The sequence below is a fragment of the Bombus affinis genome, chromosome 7, assembly GCF_024516045.1.
Source record: "Bombus affinis isolate iyBomAffi1 chromosome 7, iyBomAffi1.2, whole genome shotgun sequence".
NCBI lineage: Eukaryota > Metazoa > Arthropoda > Insecta > Hymenoptera > Apidae > Bombus > Bombus affinis.
Genome location: NC_066350.1, coordinates 469602 through 492476, shown reverse-complemented (window position 1 = coordinate 492476; position 22875 = coordinate 469602). Strand labels below are relative to the sequence as shown.

At 29.6% G+C, this 22875-nt stretch overlaps 1 long non-coding RNA gene across 1 annotated transcript; it reads left to right on the top strand.

Annotated features, from left to right (window-relative positions):
* The first annotated feature begins 6138 nt into the window (after positions 1–6138).
* Positions 6139–21551, top strand: LOC126918419 (uncharacterized). The gene is made up of 2 exons (XR_007711319.1): positions 6139–6563; positions 21431–21551. It is a non-coding gene; the product is annotated as an uncharacterized LOC126918419 (long non-coding RNA).
* The last annotated feature ends 1324 nt before the right edge of the window (positions 21552–22875 follow it).

Genomic DNA, 22875 nt, shown 5'->3' with positions numbered 1-22875 from the left:
TTTATTAAAATTAAATATAATAATGATTGAATTAGTAATTAATAAATAATGTTTTAAGTTTAAAGTTTATTTCTATAAATATATAATATATATATAAGGAATTCGGCAAATTTAATATATCCACCTGTTTAACAAAAACATGGCTTATTGAGTAATAATTTTAAGTCAATTCTGCCCAATGATTTTAAAAATTTAATGGCTGCAGTATAATTGACTGTACAAAGGTAGCATAATCAATTGTTTTTTAATTAAAAACTGGAATGAAAGAGTTAATGAGATATACACTGTCTATTATTTGTATTAATTTTTTTATCAGAGTATATAAATATTATATTTATTAGGGTTATTTTAACTGTAATATTTTATGGATTAAATAATTGGTCTTTATATTTTTTATTAATTTTTATATTTCATTTAATTTTTTTAATTATAATTCGAGGGGTTTTACCACGAATTCGATATGATATTTTAATAAAAGCGTGTTGACTTGAATTATCAGTATTAATTTTATTATATTGTTTTTTAATTTATTTAATAAAAGAAATAATAATATTAAATTATTAATATTATAAAATTAATAAGAATTATAATCTATTAAATTATTTATATTGTGAATTTAATAAATATTTAAAAATTTTAATAGAATTAAATTTAAATTTATTTAAATTTTAATAAAGTTAAAAGGTTTATATATATATATATATATATATATATATATATAAATTATTATAAATAATATAATTAAATTTATAAATTTAATAATTATTTAATGTATTTAATTTAAAAATTTTATAATTAATATTTTTATTATTATTATTATTATTATTATTATTATTATTATTATTTATTTGTTTAAAAGTTAAATATATTTTAATTTTATTCAATTTAATTTGAATATTTAAAATTTTATATGATATATATGATATATAAGTTTTATATTTAATATATATATATATATATATATATTAAATAATATAATTATTATTATTAAAGATTAATTAATTAATAAATTTTATATTTATAAATATATTTTTAAAGGTTAATATGTTGAAGGTTAATTAATTAAGTTAATAGAAAATTTTATTTCTATAATATGATTTCAAATCATAAACTTATTCAAGTTCATTAACTAATTTTTTAAAATTAAATCTCATATATTATTTATATAAAATGATAAAATTATATATGTAGTATCTTAATGGGTCTTAGAGGGAAGGACAAGTAATGATGTTTTGATTTAATTAATAATATTCGAAGCAACGAAATAATTACAATGCTGTCGTACGTCTTATTTTCAGACGCGGCTTTCGACTTCCCGATTCACACTCTTCGGCTTCTACACTCGCTCGCTCTCGCTTCTCAATTCACACTCTGCACACCTTTTGCATCCGTCCTCTCCGGCTTCTCAACTAATACTGACTTTAACGTCTCTTTGTCTTTTCCCGCCGTTCGAGACACGTGTCCCGAAACGCCCGTGGCCAGGGTCACGCGGGCCCTTTCCACGAAACTATCCACTTAAAAAGGATCGACGACACATTGACGTACCCGACGATGCCGCGGCTCTCGCGACATTGTTTACGATTCGGCAGATATCTTAGGCCTTTTGTCCACGATACTACATTCGGCCATCCTGCAATAACATCTGCCCTCAGATGTGGTCTTCAATTTCGCTATCGTCGGATGCGTCGTCTTCGGCGTTGAGGACCCAAGGCTTCATGAAGTCGGCGGTCGCCGACGTGTGCGTAGGCCCCTCATCCTCCCCTACTTTCTCCACCATGTATCGGTCATTCCACATTGTTCGCAATACCCGGTACGGACCTAAAAATTTTCCCCCGAATTTTAAACCTGGGCCAAATTGAGTTCTCTTAATGGCTACCAGATCTCCCCTTAGGTACTGCTTCGCACTCTTCCGTCTTTTGTCGAAATTCCTTTTGTTTTCTTCTTGCGTCGCAGCGATCTTCCTTTTCGCGTCCTCACGTAACTCACGACGCTGTTTTTCGAAATTCACGCCCCACTCTTCGTCGATTAATCTTCTGGTTACATATCTATCGGCCTGACTACACGTTGCGGCATCTAAAATCTTACGGACTTCAATGCCCTTCTTCTGTGCGCTTCTCAACCGTGCAATCAGCCCGTCCTCACACTCAGCCACATACACAGCACCCGGCAGTGAATTTCTACTCGGGGTATCCGCGTACTCCATATTTTTGCCCGGCCTATGACATACCTGACACTTAAAATCGCCTTCGTTTTTTCGCAACTTCACCAAGTCGTCTATTTCTCTTTTCTCAGACGGCGCCAGTCTTCGCGGTCTTTGTACTATGGGTTTGTCGCTTTTCAACACGATTTTCGCGGTTATCCCGACATCCCGCGTCTTCTCTGGCTTATACCCCCTAACGATATCGCGAATCGCTTCACGGTAGTGAGGTTCCTCTATGTGCGCTACATCTATCTCGTCAAACTGTTCTATCACGTTGACCCTCAATATATCCGACGCGTCTTCGTGACCGTCAGCCTGCCCGTCGGCCGTCATTACCTTCGTAAATTCACCCGAGGTCTCATTGTCAGCGGAACCCAAACCATCAAACTTAAGTTTACAATTTCCTAGCGGTGGTGATCCTAACCTCGCATACTCGTCTGATCGTATGAACGTGAGATCACTACCCGTATCTACTAACGATGTAATCTTACAGTCATCTATCGACACTTCTTTCACGTACTCCTTCTTCTCGGGCCTCGAGATGACGTAAGTCTCGTTTGGTCGTGCAGTACACTTCGCCGCAACATGTCCAAATTCGTTGCAGCTAAAGCACTTCACACCTTTCTCTTTCTTTGGACACGTAACACTTAAGTGATCGTCACCGCCGCAATTGAAGCACCTTTTGGGATCACTGCTCGTTTGCCTCGACTGCTTCCGTATTGCTGATCGTTCCGCTTCATCGTCCTTGCATTCCCCAAATTTTGTTTTCGCCCTCATCTCACTTTTCATCGCTTCATACCGCTTGAAGCGTTCCTTCAGCTGCTGCATATTCCTGGCCCCGTATAGTATGGCTTTATTCGCGACCTCATCGGGAATACCCTGGATAATATAGTCGATTACCGACTGTGTATCGACTCTTCCTTGTCCCGCAATCTCACGCATATTATACATATACTGAAGCAGACTCTCGTCTGTTCTTTTCGTTCTATGTGCTAATTCTTGATGTACCTCCCGGTCACTCACTATGTCTGGGAATTCATCTACCAACGCCTTTTTAAACTTCGCCCAGGACTTCGTGCATCGTTCTTGGCGTGCGAAAGCTTGAGCAGAGCCTGTGAGAAGCTTCCTGGCGAAAACCACCATGTGGATGTCCGACCAGCCACACACTTCCGCCATTTTCTCGAAATCCCTTATCCATTGGCTCACATTCGGTAGGTCATCTCCGCTGAATTTTCCTAACGAGTCTTTTACGTCTTCAAACGTTAACACCGTGCACTTAGGCTCGTCTTGCCTTCGTCGTCTTACCACTGGAGTCACCCAAACTCCGCCGTCTTGACTACTGAGATCGTGATTCCCTGGACCGTTGCCGTCTAAACGGTCCCCAATCACGCCCATCTCATCGTCATCGTCGTCTTCTAAAACATCATCGTCGTCGTCGTCTTCTTCTCGTGCACCGTGTTCCCGCTCTAAGCGTACCGCAGCCAGCAATCGCGCTACCAGCTCGCGCTTTCTGCCCGCTAATCTCAGCCGTCGTTTTCTCAGCTCGTCTTTTAACTCAGGTATTCGCATCTGAGCCACCTGCTCGTCAGTCAAATCTGCTTCTCCTGCATTGTAGTCACTCATCGTTCCGAAATATCACTTTCACTTGTCACTTAGCGCTCTAGATCCCGGCTCGAGCCCCCAAAATTATGTAGTATCTTAATGGGTCTTAGAGGAAAGGACAAGTAATGATGTTTTGATTTAATTAATAATATTCGAAGCAACGAAATAATTACAATGCTGTCGTACGTCTTATTTTCAGACGCGGCTTTCGACTTCCCGATTCACACTCTTCGGCTTCTACACTCGCTCGCTCTCGCTTCTCAATTCACACTCTGCACACCTTTTGCATCCGTTCTCTCCGGCTTCTCAACTAATACTGACTTTAACGTCTCTTTGTCTTTTCCCGCCGTTCGAGACACGTGTCCCGAAACGCCCGTGGCCAGGGTCACGCGGGCCCTTTCCACGAAACTATCCACTTAAAAAGGATCGACGACACATTGATGTACCCGACGATGCCGCGGCTCTCGCGACATTGTTTACGATTCGGCAGATATCTTAGGCCTTTTGTCCACGATACTACATATATATAAAATATATGAAAGTGAATAATATATTTAAATTAGTATAAGGATATTCAATTATTTGTCCTCCTAATCAAGTTAGTATAATGAAGATATTAATAAATCATCAATATATAAATTTATTAATGAAGTAGAATTTATTATTTTTTAATTTATTAGAATTAATAAGAGGAATAATATATAAATTAAAAATAGATATAAATAATATAATTATATAATAATAATAAAATTGAATATGCAAATAAGAAATATCATTCAGGTTTAATATGAATTGGTGTAATTATAGGATTTGCTATTTTAAAATTATCAGGATCTCTTAATATGAAAGGTAATTGTAAATTAATTAATATAAATATTGCTAATGTAAAAATAATGGTGATTAAATCTTTAATAGTAAAATATGGATGGAAATTGATTTTGTAAATATTTATTTTTGAATGAATAGGATTTGAAGAACCTGTAATATGTAAAATTATTAAATGTATAAATACTATTAATAGAATAATAAATGGTAAAATAAAATGAAATGAATAAAATCGATTTAATGTATCGTTATTAATTGAAAATCCTCCTCAAATTCATTCAACAGTAAATTGACCAATATATGGAATTGCTGAAATTAGATTTGTAATTACTATAGTACCTCAAAATGATATTTGTCCTCATGGTAAAACATAACCTAAAAAGGCTGTTGCTATTGATAAAAATAAGATTGATACACCAATTGATCATACTTGAATTAATTTAAATGAGTAATAGAATAAATTTCGTGCAATATGAAAATATATAATTAAAAAATAAAATGAAGCTCCATTTATATGAATTAAACGAATTAATCATCCTGAGTATATATCTTTTATAATATTAGAAATTCTATAAAAAGCAATGTTAATATTAGGGCAATAATGTATAGATAAGAATAATCCTGAAATAATTTGAATTATTAAAAATATTCCTAGAATTGAACAAAAATTTCATATATAATTAATGTTGATTGGTGTAGGTAAATTAATAAATGATAATGGTAAATTTAATATATGAGTTTTATAAATTATAGAAATTATTTTTTTCATTTTTTTGTTCGTAAGTTTTTATTTTTAATATAACAGATTTTTGTTATAATAAATAATATTAAAATTAAGAAAATAATAATTATTAATAAAATTAAGTAATTTGGTTTATAATATAGATTTTTAATAATTTTGAATTTATTATTTTTGTAAAAATTAAAATTTAAATGTTTAAGAATAATTTTTATTTTATAAATTTGGAAAATTATAGTTAATAAAATAAATGAATTTAAAATTAAAATTTTATAAGTATTGTTTTTTTTTTTTTTTTATTTTATTGATTAATCTAATAAAATAAGAAAATATAATTAAAATTCCTCTAATGAAAATAATTATTAAAATGTATAAATTTATTGAAAAAATTTGTTTTAAAATTAAAGTATTAAATGTTATATAAATAATATATAAAATTAAATAAATTAATTGTTTTAAAGGTGAATTGAAGATATTTATATAAAAATAATAAATAATTAATATTAAATTAATATTTAAATTTATGTATATAATAAGATTAAGAATTAATAAAGTTTTCATTTTTATTTTTATTTAGATTTTGTTATATTAATATTATAATTAAATTTTTAATTTACAAAATTAATGTTTTTATTAAACTATAAAACATTTATATTTAATTAACAAAAAATAGTTTAATTAAAATAATAATTTTGGGGATTATTGATATTTAAAAAAAAAAAATTTTTTTTGAAATTTAATATAATTTATATATATATATAGATATATATATATATAATATTGAATTTATTTTAGATTATTTAATTTTGTAATATAGTGTTTTTAATATTAATTGTTGTATTAAATTATAGAATTTATTTTTTAAGATTTTTAATTGGAATTAAATATTTAATTGCAATAATTTTATTTTATTTATTATCAATAGATTATAGTGGATTTTTCTATTTAATTTATTTAATTTATTCTGTATGTGAAAGAGTATTAGGATTATCATTATTAGTAAGAATAAATTATGAATATGGTCATCAAAAAATTAATTTTGTGAATTTAATATAATGAATGAAGTTTTAATTTTATTAGTTGTAATATTTTTGATAAATTATATTAATTTTTATATTTTGAGAAATTTAATATTTTTAATAAGATTATATTTTTTAAAAAATATTAGATGAATTAAGTGAATTAATATTGTTGGAGGTTTAAGAAATAATAATTATTCTAATTATTTAACTTTAATAATAATTTGAGTATTTGGAATAATTTTTTTAAATTTAAATGAAATAAGAAAAAGTTGTTTAATATTAAATTTAATTTTATTTTTTTTAATATTATTAAATTTTATAGCTATACATTTATTAGTATTTTACTTTATATATGAATCTAGATAGATTACTATTAATTTTTTATATGGTAATAGAATGAGGATATAGAGAGGATCGAATTTTAGCCGCATTTTATTTAATATTTTATACTTTAGTATTTTCTTTACCAATATTATATTTAATTTTTAAAATATTAGAAAGAAGAGGTAGAATAATTTTTTTTTTTTTTATTAGAGATTAAGAAATTTAAATTTGATTATTTTAATTTTATTTATTTATTAATATCTTTTTTAATTGAAATTCCAATATATATATATATATATATATATATATTTCATGGATGATTAATTAAGGCACATGTAGAAGCTTCTTTTTTTAGATCAATAATTTTGGCTTCAGTAATATTAAAATTAGGAAGATATGGAATATTACGATTAATTTTAATTTTTAAGAATAAATTTATTAATTTATCTTATTATTTAGTAATAATTAATTTATTTGGAATATTAATTTTAAGAATAATATGTTTATTTCAATTTGATATAAAATTAATTATTGCTTCATCTTCAGTGATTCATATAGGAATTATATCTATAGGAATATCAAGGGGTTTAAAAATTGGTTTATTAGGAGGATTATTAATAATAATTTCTCATGGATTAGTTTCTTCAGGTTTATTTTATTTAGTTAATGAAGTTTATAAACAAACTAATAGACGAATTATTTTTGTAAATAAAGGATTAATTAATTTAATACCTTCAATATCAATAATATGATTTATAATATGTGTATATAATTCAGGAGCTCCAATTTCTTTAAATATAGTAAGTGAAATTTTTTTTATTAATAAGATTAATTATATGATATAAGTATTTATTTATATTTTTATTTTTTTTTATTGTTTATTTAGATTTATATATTCAATTTATTTATATAGATTTATTCAGTTTGGAAAAATTTATAATTTTAATATTAATTTAATAAATAGAAGTTTATTAAATTATTCAACTTTAATTTTACATTTATTACCATTAAATTTATTTATCTTTAATTTATTTTTTTATTTAAATAGTTTAATTAAAAATATTGAATTGTGATTTCAATGATATATAAATATAAAATATTTTAAATTATTTTAAAAATAGTTGTTTTTGGAATTATATTAATTATAATAAGTTTAATTTTTATATTTTTTGGATTTTATATTTTATTTATAAATAAATTATTTGTTTATGAATGGATAATTTATAATTTAAATTCGATAAAAATGAATTTAATTGTAGTAATTAGGTTTAAATTATTAATATTTATATTTTTAGTTATATTAATTTGTTCAATAATTTTATTATATAGAGTAAGATATATAGATTTAAATAATAAATATTTAATTAAACGTTTTTATTATTTAATAATATTATTTTTATTATCAATCATTTTTTTAATTTTAAGGCCTAATATATTAACTTTATTGTTAGGATGGGATGGATTAGGATTAATTTCTTATTGTTTAATTATTTATTATCAAAAGAATTTAGCTTTTAATTCAGGAATAATAACTGTGATTTTAAATCGTTTAGGAGATTCAAGATTATTAATAATTATTTCTTTTATAATAATTTTTGGTAGATGAAATTTAATTTTATATAATATAAATTTATTAATTTTATTTATATTTTTAGTTATAGTATTTAGAAAAAGTGCACAATTAGTATTTATAATTTGATTACCTGCTGCAATGATAGCTCCTACACCTGTTTCTTCTTTAGTTCATTCTTCAACATTAGTAACTGCTGGGATTTATTTATTAATTTATTTATTAATGCTGAGCTTATTTATAAGTGCTGAGCTAGACCGTTGGCGTTCCACAGAGCTATACGCATTGGTTTTATTTTTCTTCTGTGCGTATAAATTTGTCCATGAAGAGTATGAGTAGTGACAGCAAGTTGTTAATTTGCTCAGTTTGCTTCTCGATAATTGCTTTTTCGAGTCTGGTGAAGTTGTCTGTGTTTTGTGGGGTGGGAATTCTATTTTCTGTGTGTACACTGTGTGTTTTCGAGTTGTTTACGTTTCTTTGTGTTGCCTGGGCATAGGACATTGATGGTGCGGTGAGTTTTTGGGGTCTAGGTTCTTGTATGGTTATCTCCTTGGGTCTCAGTTTTGGATACTTATTATTATGTAGTGTTTTATAGGCTGAGCATCCTTTGTAGTTCGCAGGATGCTCTCCTTGACAGTGGATGCACTTAGCGGGGGTTTCAGGGGATTTGGTCAGGATTGGTCAGTGGGGTGATTACCTGCACATTTTACGCACCGGAATTTTGATTTATTTATAGGAAATATGGTTTTATATAAAAATTTTAAAAATTTATCGATAGGGCATGAGCCTATTAGCTTAAACTTGGCCTATTATATAAATGTTAATTTTAATTATTATTATTATTATATTTAATTATTATTTAATTATTTTAAATGTTATTTTTATAAATAATATATTTAAAAAAAATTTCGAAAAAAAAAAAATATTTTTCTTTATAAAAAATTTATCTTTATCTTTATAAAAAATTCATTATTTTTTGAAAAAAATAGATTATCTTTTATATATATACAAGTGTATATTAATATATAATTATTAATTATAAATATAAACAAATTATAATTTTAATATAAATATTTATATTATATAAAAATATATATATATATTTTAAAATTTAAACCAAATAAATATATTATATAATTATTTATATAAATATTATTGTTTATATAAAATATTATTATTTAATAATCTTTAGATATATAATTATTTTGTAAAATATATTGGGAAACATAAATATCCTATGTATCGGTGTCTGTCTTGGCGGCGTCTCCTCCGTTCGAGCTCCAGGCCTTGGCGTTGCTGCGCGTGTACGAAAACCTGAGCGGCCTGGGTTCGGGCGAGGATTGCTACCCGAAATTAGACCTGAGGAATGATTCCCTTAGATTGGGAAAAGATGCAGGAATGCTCCGGCAGCAATTCGAAAGAGGTCCCGGGATATTCCTGTTAACCGACCGCGGGGTTTCAGTCGGTAAGAGTCCGACACTGGCCCCCGCTTCCCAGAAGTGAGACGGGGTGACCATTTCCCCACGCAAGGAAAAAAAAGAAATGATTTTTTGAAGATATTTTTTACCACTGAGCTGATAAATCAAATAACAATTGAAAAAACAATTATGCTGTAAAAATGATAGGCTGAGGACACTGTTATCACATTCAATTTGGTGTAATGTCACCAAGGAAGAATTTTGGCCAATCCAAGGAAGCATCTTGGTAAATGTTTTATAAATTATATCATACAAAAAGATAAAGAAATTAAAATTACAAAATCATATTTTCAAAGATGTAAATATAGATAAATTATTAGAATATAATGTTTGTGTAAGTTAATTTGCGCATAAAATCGTTTTACGCTACCAGTAAGACACGCGTCACATATGCGTTGAATCATATCGAGTTGCTACTTGTATTGATTGTATTGATTAGTATAATATCTAGATACAATAATCTCCGACTGGATCGCAGCAAATTGTCAACTTCCGTGGTGCGTCAGAGAAACCTCTGTTCTTCGGATTACGATTATGCAATTACATACATGCAAATATCGAATGTTGCTGTAATTACATGACAAAAAATTTAAAATAAATAAAATAGTCAGTTCGTAACAACCGTAATATATCCGTGTTTTCATACAAGCCAGACTCTACGTTATTAACTTTGACTGAAAAAATAGATTTAAATGTACTTAAAAATACAGTTATCTAGATTATTAGTTCTAATCAGCAGAGCAGCTCTACAACCTCTTCACGACGATGGTCGTATGGGCAGTTTCGGGGTTAATGTACCCTGTGGAAAGGACAAATTTTGATGGGCGCGCATCAAGTAGGAATCTGCAATTTATTCTTATCAAAACAACGTGTAGCATAGAAAGTAAAAAGCAGATATACGTGTAATGTATACAAATTTATTAACTCATTATAATTTATTCATTTATTATTTATTTAAAAATGTGTGTTACAACCGAATGTTACAACCTTCCGAGTGAGACAAAAATTCTGTTCTATCCGTGTTTTTCGCTCGTGAGCTTTTCGTTCGCAGTCGGACCATGACCTTTGCACCATAACATACCGCAGCTAAACAATGCAATTTTACCATGACTATAGATTTTATTGAATTACGCGAATACAGTGGCTACCGATATACAATGATTAAAGATTATGTTCAATTCTATGAATTGGCAATGTAATTAATTACAATGGTTATATAATAAATCACTTTATGTGCATCGCCGTGTATGTGTTTGAATACATAGGATTGGATATTATTCAGCTTGTTTTGAGACCGTCGGTCTGACAAGTCTCTGAATCCTGCCCGCGGTGTTGGATGTTCGTTGTTCATTGGTAAGATGCAGATGTTGGCCATCAGCCGTTTGACAATCTCAGTGGCTGTCCTTATTGAGATGATTTTGGTAACGCCATCCTTGCCTTGAAGCATCTCGGTGATACGGTCGAATCTCCAACGTGAAGGAAGAAGGCAATCCTCCTTGACCACCGCTATAGTGCCCAGGCAAAAATCCTCTGGAGTAGCGATGCGAATAGCATCCACGAAATTTCCATCGTTGTTAGAATGAATTTCTCCAATTTATATAGGATAATTTCTAAATTTCTCTGCATACAATGAACCAATGGAAAGAATTTAAGAATGCGTCTGTGGACTCGTAAACATCGACCGACTGCAAAGGATCATCTCTCCATAAAAATGACCGTTGCTCGCGTGTTATAAGAACTTGATTATACGATTATACACGTCTTAACGCAGTGCTCTGTATAAATTCTCTAATTTATCGTCAGCTGTGCACAATGGACGTTTGAGCCTCTCAGCGCTAACAAACGATACAAGACGCGATTGTAGTTTCTGAGGGTCGCACTTATTGTTAGTATGTTCGTTCGAGAAACGCCTCCAAATCTACTAAAGTTTCCATGCGGCATTATAGTTATCGTCGGACATTGCCAATGCTTTAAGCGTCCAGATCATCCTCTCTTCACTGTAGACTTTAAATATAAATAGTGAAATTGCTCAATGTTGCTCAAGGATTCGTTTTGATTGATCAGCGATTCAAAGTTATTGCGGAAGTAATCGCAAATGATGCGTAAAAGACAGTGGAATGGACGGTAATTTTATAGTAGCCGGCTGCGGACACTGCAGGAGACGCACTCGTTTCTAACTGCCTGATTCGCGCTGTTAATTGCGAGAGTGCCTTCGAAACGAATAATCATTTAGATATGTCTGAGTCTCGTACATCAATTTAAAATACAGATCTTGAAACTCTTTCGTTGATGAAATGTGAGATTCCTCCTCCTCACTTCCCTTTTCGAGGTACGATTGAATTTGTTTCTGAATAGACAGAAAGCGATCCATCAGCGGTACACTCTTAACGATCCACTGACAAATGAGCTCGTTAGGCGCAATCTTTCCTTTCGTTCTCCAGAAATTATCGAATTTCGAGAGGTCTGATGTAATCCGAAGGCGTTCAAGTTTCAGTAAATCGAAATCAACCCCCCTTCTTAGTGTAGTCATCGTTCAACGCAAAACAAGCAATATACAAAACTCGACGATTCACTGCAATGCAAGTTCGTGAAGATGTTTGTTTGTCAACGACTGCAGGCTCCACACCTAGCTACTGCGATGTGCCTCGTCTTGAGTTTCCAGTACGCTGATTACCGATTAATATCCCTCTGTCAACTGATCTCTGGATCCGGCATGTGCTTCCTTCGGATCTGACTCTCGAACTTCTTGCACGTGGTCTCTGACTGACTTTGCTTCTTCTTAGCACACTAGCACTATGAACCAGACTGACTCGTCACACTGAGTATCGACCTGATCGCGTCCGAACAAACTGGAATTGTGAGCCGATTGACGAAGGAAAGCAGTTTATAAACCCACCCCCAGAAAGTAGTTCTTCAGTCCCACTCCATAACCATTGGTTTTCGTAAGATGGAAAACAATAGTTATGAACGACTGATTTCCCCTATTAGCCGACTACCGATCGCTTAAAATGAGAGTGGGGAGGATAAAGATTTCCTTAATTCACCGAGTGGTTTACGACACTCTTGAGCCTTCAGGAATTTTCAGGTTTACACCCTTCTTAGACCCCATTCAGCAGAGTCATAAACCCTTAACTTTCCAATTGTCTTGAACAACTACCGTTCAAATATTGAAGAAATTAATCGCATATTCATAAAATTAGGATTTAGCATTAAGAAAGTTTCTTATTCTTGTAACGGCACATGAGACAGAGGATAAATAAAATTATATTGTTGTTTTGTATCCGGACTGCAGATCTTGTATCAGATTGCAAGTAATAGTCTGGTCAAAATAGAAATTTCAAAGAACAGAAATTCCAACGGAGCTAAATTTTGGTAGAGAACTTGGGTACACCAGTAGAAATGAAGGGTGAAAAGTCCCCATTGATCCCATGTGTGCTAAAAAAGTTATTCAAGGTTAAAGTTAAAATTTTCTGATTTTTTAAATTTTTCTTGAAAACGGTAAGTTTTATCGAAAATATAGCCCAGACAAAAATTGGAGATCATAAAATTATCTACAAAAATGTTCCGCATAGTGGTTGTTGACTCTTGTGTTATATCTGCTTCTGGACTTGTGTATTTCATCTTTGACTGTAGGTATCTTGAGGTCACGGTGGATTGTTTCGTTGGTAACATACCAGGGTGCATTTAATAGGGATCTTAGCGTTTTCGATTGGAAGCGTTGGAGTATTTCAATGTTGGAATTACTTGCTGTTCCCCATAGTTGGATTCCGTAGGTCCAGACTGGTTTTATTACGGCCTTATAGAGCGTAATTTTGTTCTGTGTGCTTAGGTTGGAGCGACGGCCAATGAGCCAATAAAATTTTTTGAGTTTGTCCCTGAGTTGTTTAGATTTGTCTAGGATATGTTGTTTCCAGGTTAATCTCCTGTCCAGAGTCATGCCCAGGTATCTATCTGACTGTGTCTTTGTTGGCAACTGTTATATTGTTAATGGAGACCTGTGGGCAGGTTTGTTTTCGCAGCGTGAAGGTTACATGTGTGGATTTTTTTTCATTAATTTTGAAGCCCCATTTGTGGAACCACTTTTCCATTGAGTCGAGACCTTGCTGAAGGGTGGATAAGGCTATTGTCGGGTTGGCGTGCGACGCTAATAGCGCTGTGTCGTCGGCAAATGTTGCTATGATTATTCCTGTTGATATTGGTAAGTCGGCAGTGTAGATGGAGAATAGAAGGGGTCCGAGGACACTGTCTTGGGGTATGCCCGCTTCTATTGGGAAAGTTGTGGTAATGGCGTCTGCGTATTTAACCATGAATTGCCTATTGGTTAGGTAGGACTTTAGCATGGAGTAGTAAGTGTGTGGTAGGACTTTTTTAAGTTTGTAAAGAAGCCCTTCGTGCCATACTTTGTCGAATGCCTGTTGAATATCAAGAAATACCGCTGAGCAGTATTTTTTCTTTTCGACGGTTTGGCTGATACTGTGTGTTATTCGGTGGATTTGCTCTATTGTGGAATGCTGCTTCCGAAAGCCGAATTGATGATCTGGCAGAGTTTTCAGATCCTCTAGGAGTGGAAGGAGTCGATTCGTTAGCAACTTTTCGAATAGTTTTGACAAAGTGGGTAGAAGGCTAATTGGACGATAGGAGCTAGTTTCGTGTATTGGTTTTCCGAGTTTAGGGATGAGCGTAATTAGTGACGTTTTCCAGGTTTTGGGATAGTATTCAAGGCGAAGAATTGCATTGAAGATTGAAGAAATGAGTGCAATCCTTTTTACGGGTAGTTCCTTAATTGCTTTATTACTTATTTGATCATGTCCCGGTGCTTTCCTGGGGTTCAAACGATGGATTAGTTCAGTAATCTCTAGAGAAGTGAAAGATTTATTAGGGAGAGACATTTGGAAGGAAGAATGCAGGTATTCCGTTATTTCCGGAGCGGTATTGGAGGAATAAGGTTTAATAATATTAATTTAAAAATAATTTTTATTAATGAGTATTTAATAATTTAATAATTTATAAATATTATAGATTTTAAAATTAAAATATATTAATAAGTAAATGTATATTAAAAAAAATAATAATAATAATAATTTTTAATTTATTAAAATTAAATATAATAATGATTGAATTAGTAATTAATAAATAATGTTTTAAGTTTAAAGTTTATTTCTATAAATATATAATATATATATAAGGAATTCGGCAAATTTAATATATCCACCTGTTTAACAAAAACATGGCTTATTGAGTAATAATTTTAAGTCAATTCTGCCCAATGATTTTAAAAATTTAATGGCTGCAGTATAATTGACTGTACAAAGGTAGCATAATCAATTGTTTTTTAATTAAAAACTGGAATGAAAGAGTTAATGAGATATACACTGTCTATTATTTGTATTAATTTTTTTATCAGAGTATATAAATATTATATTTATTAGGGTTATTTTAACTGTAATATTTTATGGATTAAATAATTGGTCTTTATATTTTTTATTAATTTTTATATTTCATTTAATTTTTTTAATTATAATTCGAGGGGTTTTACCACGAATTCGATATGATATTTTAATAAAAGCGTGTTGACTTGAATTATCAGTATTAATTTTATTATATTGTTTTTTAATTTATTTAATAAAAGAAATAATAATATTAAATTATTAATATTATAAAATTAATAAGAATTATAATCTATTAAATTATTTATATTGTGAATTTAATAAATATTTAAAAATTTTAATAGAATTAAATTTAAATTTATTTAAATTTTAATAAAGTTAAAAGGTTTATATATATATATATATATATATATATATATATAAATTATTATAAATAATATAATTAAATTTATAAATTTAATAATTATTTAATGTATTTAATTTAAAAATTTTATAATTAATATTTTTATTATTATTATTATTATTATTATTATTATTATTATTATTTATTTGTTTAAAAGTTAAATATATTTTAATTTTATTCAATTTAATTTGAATATTTAAAATTTTATATGATATATATGATATATAAGTTTTATATTTAATATATATATATATATATATATATTAAATAATATAATTATTATTATTAAAGATTAATTAATTAATAAATTTTATATTTATAAATATATTTTTAAAGGTTAATATGTTGAAGGTTAATTAATTAAGTTAATAGAAAATTTTATTTCTATAATATGATTTCAAATCATAAACTTATTCAAGTTCATTAACTAATTTTTTAAAATTAAATCTCATATATTATTTATATAAAATGATAAAATTATATATGTAGTATCTTAATGGGTCTTAGAGGGAAGGACAAGTAATGATGTTTTGATTTAATTAATAATATTCGAAGCAACGAAATAATTACAATGCTGTCGTACGTCTTATTTTCAGACGCGGCTTTCGACTTCCCGATTCACACTCTTCGGCTTCTACACTCGCTCGCTCTCGCTTCTCAATTCACACTCTGCACACCTTTTGCATCCGTCCTCTCCGGCTTCTCAACTAATACTGACTTTAACGTCTCTTTGTCTTTTCCCGCCGTTCGAGACACGTGTCCCGAAACGCCCGTGGCCAGGGTCACGCGGGCCCTTTCCACGAAACTATCCACTTAAAAAGGATCGACGACACATTGACGTACCCGACGATGCCGCGGCTCTCGCGACATTGTTTACGATTCGGCAGATATCTTAGGCCTTTTGTCCACGATACTACATTCGGCCATCCTGCAATAACATCTGCCCTCAGATGTGGTCTTCAATTTCGCTATCGTCGGATGCGTCGTCTTCGGCGTTGAGGACCCAAGGCTTCATGAAGTCGGCGGTCGCCGACGTGTGCGTAGGCCCCTCATCCTCCCCTACTTTCTCCACCATGTATCGGTCATTCCACATTGTTCGCAATACCCGGTACGGACCTAAAAATTTTCCCCCGAATTTTAAACCTGGGCCAAATTGAGTTCTCTTAATGGCTACCAGATCTCCCCTTAGGTACTGCTTCGCACTCTTCCGTCTTTTGTCGAAATTCCTTTTGTTTTCTTCTTGCGTCGCAGCGATCTTCCTTTTCGCGTCCTCACGTAACTCACGACGCTGTTTTTCGAAATTCACGCCCCACTCTTCGTCGATTAATCTTCTGGTTACATATCTATCGGCCTGACTACACGTTGCGGCATCTAAAATCTTACGGACTTCAATGCCCTTCTTCTGTGCGCTTCTCAACCGTGCAATCAGCCCGTCCTCACACTCAGCCACATACACAGCACCCGGCAGTGAATTTCTACTCGGGGTATCCGCGTACTCCATATTTTTGCCCGGCCTATGACATACCTGACACTTAAAATCGCCTTCGTTTTTTCGCAACTTCACCAAGTCGTCTATTTCTCTTTTCTCAGACGGCGCCAGTCTTCGCGGTCTTTGTACTATGGGTTTGTCGCTTTTCAACACGATTTTCGCGGTTATCCCGACATCCCGCGTCTTCTCTGGCTTATACCCCCTAACGATATCGCGAATCGCTTCACGGTAGTGAGGTTCCTCTATGTGCGCTACATCTATCTCGTCAAACTGTTCTATCACGTTGACCCTCAATATATCCGACGCGTCTTCGTGACCGTCAGCCTGCCCGTCGGCCGTCATTACCTTCGTAAATTCACCCGAGGTCTCATTGTCAGCGGAACCCAAACCATCAAACTTAAGTTTACAATTTCCTAGCGGTGGTGATCCTAACCTCGCATACTCGTCTGATCGTATGAACGTGAGATCACTACCCGTATCTACTAACGATGTAATCTTACAGTCATCTATCGACACTTCTTTCACGTACTCCTTCTTCTCGGGCCTCGAGATGACGTAAGTCTCGTTTGGTCGTGCAGTACACTTCGCCGCAACATGTCCAAATTCGTTGCAGCTAAAGCACTTCACACCTTTCTCTTTCTTTGGACACGTAACACTTAAGTGATCGTCACCGCCGCAATTGAAGCACCTTTTGGGATCACTGCTCGTTTGCCTCGACTGCTTCCGTATTGCTGATCGTTCCGCTTCATCGTCCTTGCATTCCCCAAATTTTGTTTTCGCCCTCATCTCACTTTTCATCGCTTCATACCGCTTGAAGCGTTCCTTCAGCTGCTGCATATTCCTGGCCCCGTATAGTATGGCTTTATTCGCGACCTCATCGGGAATACCCTGGATAATATAGTCGATTACCGACTGTGTATCGACTCTTCCTTGTCCCGCAATCTCACGCATATTATACATATACTGAAGCAGACTCTCGTCTGTTCTTTTCGTTCTATGTGCTAATTCTTGATGTACCTCCCGGTCACTCACTATGTCTGGGAATTCATCTACCAACGCCTTTTTAAACTTCGCCCAGGACTTCGTGCATCGTTCTTGGCGTGCGAAAGCTTGAGCAGAGCCTGTGAGAAGCTTCCTGGCGAAAACCACCATGTGGATGTCCGACCAGCCACACACTTCCGCCATTTTCTCGAAATCCCTTATCCATTGGCTCACATTCGGTAGGTCATCTCCGCTGAATTTTCCTAACGAGTCTTTTACGTCTTCAAACGTTAACACCGTGCACTTAGGCTCGTCTTGCCTTCGTCGTCTTACCACTGGAGTCACCCAAACTCCGCCGTCTTGACTACTGAGATCGTGATTCCCTGGACCGTTGCCGTCTAAACGGTCCCCAATCACGCCCATCTCATCGTCATCGTCGTCTTCTAAAACATCATCGTCGTCGTCGTCTTCTTCTCGTGCACCGTGTTCCCGCTCTAAGCGTACCGCAGCCAGCAATCGCGCTACCAGCTCGCGCTTTCTGCCCGCTAATCTCAGCCGTCGTTTTCTCAGCTCGTCTTTTAACTCAGGTATTCGCATCTGAGCCACCTGCTCGTCAGTCAAATCTGCTTCTCCTGCATTGTAGTCACTCATCGTTCCGAAATATCACTTTCACTTGTCACTTAGCGCTCTAGATCCCGGCTCGAGCCCCCAAAATTATGTAGTATCTTAATGGGTCTTAGAGGAAAGGACAAGTAATGATGTTTTGATTTAATTAATAATATTCGAAGCAACGAAATAATTACAATGCTGTCGTACGTCTTATTTTCAGACGCGGCTTTCGACTTCCCGATTCACACTCTTCGGCTTCTACACTCGCTCGCTCTCGCTTCTCAATTCACACTCTGCACACCTTTTGCATCCGTTCTCTCCGGCTTCTCAACTAATACTGACTTTAACGTCTCTTTGTCTTTTCCCGCCGTTCGAGACACGTGTCCCGAAACGCCCGTGGCCAGGGTCACGCGGGCCCTTTCCACGAAACTATCCACTTAAAAAGGATCGACGACACATTGATGTACCCGACGATGCCGCGGCTCTCGCGACATTGTTTACGATTCGGCAGATATCTTAGGCCTTTTGTCCACGATACTACATATATATAAAATATATGAAAGTGAATAATATATTTAAATTAGTATAAGGATATTCAATTATTTGTCCTCCTAATCAAGTTAGTATAATGAAGATATTAATAAATCATCAATATATAAATTTATTAATGAAGTAGAATTTATTATTTTTTAATTTATTAGAATTAATAAGAGGAATAATATATAAATTAAAAATAGATATAAATAATATAATTATATAATAATAATAAAATTGAATATGCAAATAAGAAATATCATTCAGGTTTAATATGAATTGGTGTAATTATAGGATTTGCTATTTTAAAATTATCAGGATCTCTTAATATGAAAGGTAATTGTAAATTAATTAATATAAATATTGCTAATGTAAAAATAATGGTGATTAAATCTTTAATAGTAAAATATGGATGGAAATTGATTTTGTAAATATTTATTTTTGAATGAATAGGATTTGAAGAACCTGTAATATGTAAAATTATTAAATGTATAAATACTATTAATAGAATAATAAATGGTAAAATAAAATGAAATGAATAAAATCGATTTAATGTATCGTTATTAATTGAAAATCCTCCTCAAATTCATTCAACAGTAAATTGACCAATATATGGAATTGCTGAAATTAGATTTGTAATTACTATAGTACCTCAAAATGATATTTGTCCTCATGGTAAAACATAACCTAAAAAGGCTGTTGCTATTGATAAAAATAAGATTGATACACCAATTGATCATACTTGAATTAATTTAAATGAGTAATAGAATAAATTTCGTGCAATATGAAAATATATAATTAAAAAATAAAATGAAGCTCCATTTATATGAATTAAACGAATTAATCATCCTGAGTATATATCTTTTATAATATTAGAAATTCTATAAAAAGCAATGTTAATATTAGGGCAATAATGTATAGATAAGAATAATCCTGAAATAATTTGAATTATTAAAAATATTCCTAGAATTGAACAAAAATTTCATATATAATTAATGTTGATTGGTGTAGGTAAATTAATAAATGATAATGGTAAATTTAATATATGAGTTTTATAAATTATAGAAATTATTTTTTTCATTTTTTTGTTCGTAAGTTTTTATTTTTAATATAACAGATTTTTGTTATAATAAATAATATTAAAATTAAGAAAATAATAATTATTAATAAAATTAAGTAATTTGGTTTATAATATAGATTTTTAATAATTTTGAATTTATTATTTTTGTAAAAATTAAAATTTAAATGTTTAAGAATAATTTTTATTTTATAAATTTGGAAAATTATAGTTAATAAAATAAATGAATTTAAAATTAAAATTTTATAAGTATTGTTTTTTTTTTTTTTTTATTTTATTGATTAATCTAATAAAATAAGAAAATATAATTAAAATTCCTCTAATGAAAATAATTATTAAAATGTATAAATTTATTGAAAAAATTTGTTTTAAAATTAAAGTATTAAATGTTATATAAATAATATATAAAATTAAATAAATTAATTGTTTTAAAGGTGAATTGAAGATATTTATATAAAAATAATAAATAATTAATATTAAATTAATATTTAAATTTATGTATATAATAAGATTAAGAATTAATAAAGTTTTCATTTTTATTTTTATTTAGATTTTGTTATATTAATATTATAATTAAATTTTTAATTTACAAAATTAATGTTTTTATTAAACTATAAAACATTTATATTTAATTAACAAAAAATAGTTTAATTAAAATAATAATTTTGGGGATTATTGATATTTAAAAAAAAAAAATTTTTTTTGAAATTTAATATAATTTATATATATATATAGATATATATATATATAATATTGAATTTATTTTAGATTATTTAATTTTGTAATATAGTGTTTTTAATATTAATTGTTGTATTAAATTATAGAATTTATTTTTTAAGATTTTTAATTGGAATTAAATATTTAATTGCAATAATTTTATTTTATTTATTATCAATAGATTATAGTGGATTTTTCTATTTAATTTATTTAATTTATTCTGTATGTGAAAGAGTATTAGGATTATCATTATTAGTAAGAATAAATTATGAATATGGTCATCAAAAAATTAATTTTGTGAATTTAATATAATGAATGAAGTTTTAATTTTATTAGTTGTAATATTTTTGATAAATTATATTAATTTTTATATTTTGAGAAATTTAATATTTTTAATAAGATTTAATATTTTTAATAAGATTATATTTTTTAAAAAATATTAGATGAATTAAGTGAATTAATATTGTTGGAGGTTTAAGAAATAATAATTATTCTAATTATTTAATTTTAATAATAATTTGAGTATTTGGAATAATTTTTTTAAATTTAAATGAAATAAGAAAAAGTTGTTTAATATTAAATTTAATTTTATTTTTTTAATATTATTAAATTTTATAGCTATACATTTATTAGTATTTTACTTTATATATGAATCTAGATAGATTACTATTAATTTTTTATATGGTAATAGAATGAGGATATAGAGAGGATCGAACTTTAGCCGCATTTTATTTAATATTTTATACTTTAGTATTTTCTTTACCAATATTATATTTAATTTTTAAAATATTAGAAAGAAGAGGTAGAATAATTTTTTTTTTTTTTATTAGAGATTAAGAAATTTAAATTTGATTATTTTAATTTTATTTATTTATTAATATCTTTTTTAATTGAAATTCCAATATATATATATATATATATATATATATTTCATGGATGATTAATTAAGGCACATGTAGAAGCTTCTTTTTTTAGATCAATAATTTTGGCTTCAGTAATATTAAAATTAGGAAGATATGGAATATTACGATTAATTTTAATTTTTAAGAATAAATTTATTAATTTATCTTATTATTTAATAATAATTAATTTATTTGGAATATTAATTTTAAGAATAATATGTTTATTTCAATTTGATATAAAATTAATTATTGCTTCATCTTCAGTGATTCATATAGGAATTATATCTATAGGAATATCAAGGGGTTTAAAAATTGGTTTATTAGGAGGATTATTAATAATAATTTCTCATGGATTAGTTTCTTCAGGTTTATTTTATTTAGTTAATGAAGTTTATAAACAAACTAATAGACGAATTATTTTTGTAAATAAAGGATTAATTAATTTAATACCTTCAATATCAATAATATGATTTATAATATGTGTATATAATTCAGGAGCTCCAATTTCTTTAAATATAGTAAGTGAAATTTTTTTTATTAATAAGATTAATTATATGATATAAGTATTTATTTATATTTTTATTTTTTTTATTGTTTATTTAGATTTATATATTCAATTTATTTATATAGATTTATTCAGTTTGGAAAAATTTATAATTTTAATATTAATTTAATAAATAGAAGTTTATTAAATTATTCAACTTTAATTTTACATTTATTACCATTAAATTTATTTATCTTTAATTTATTTTTTTATTTAAATAGTTTAATTAAAAATATTGAATTGTGATTTCAATGATATATAAATATAAAATATTTTAAATTATTTTAAAAATAGTTGTTTTTGGAATTATATTAATTATAATAAGTTTAATTTTTATATTTTTTGGATTTTATATTTTATTTATAAATAAATTATTTGTTTATGAATGGATAATTTATAATTTAAATTCGATAAAAATGAATTTAATTGTAGTAATTAGGTTTAAATTATTAATATTTATATTTTTAGTTA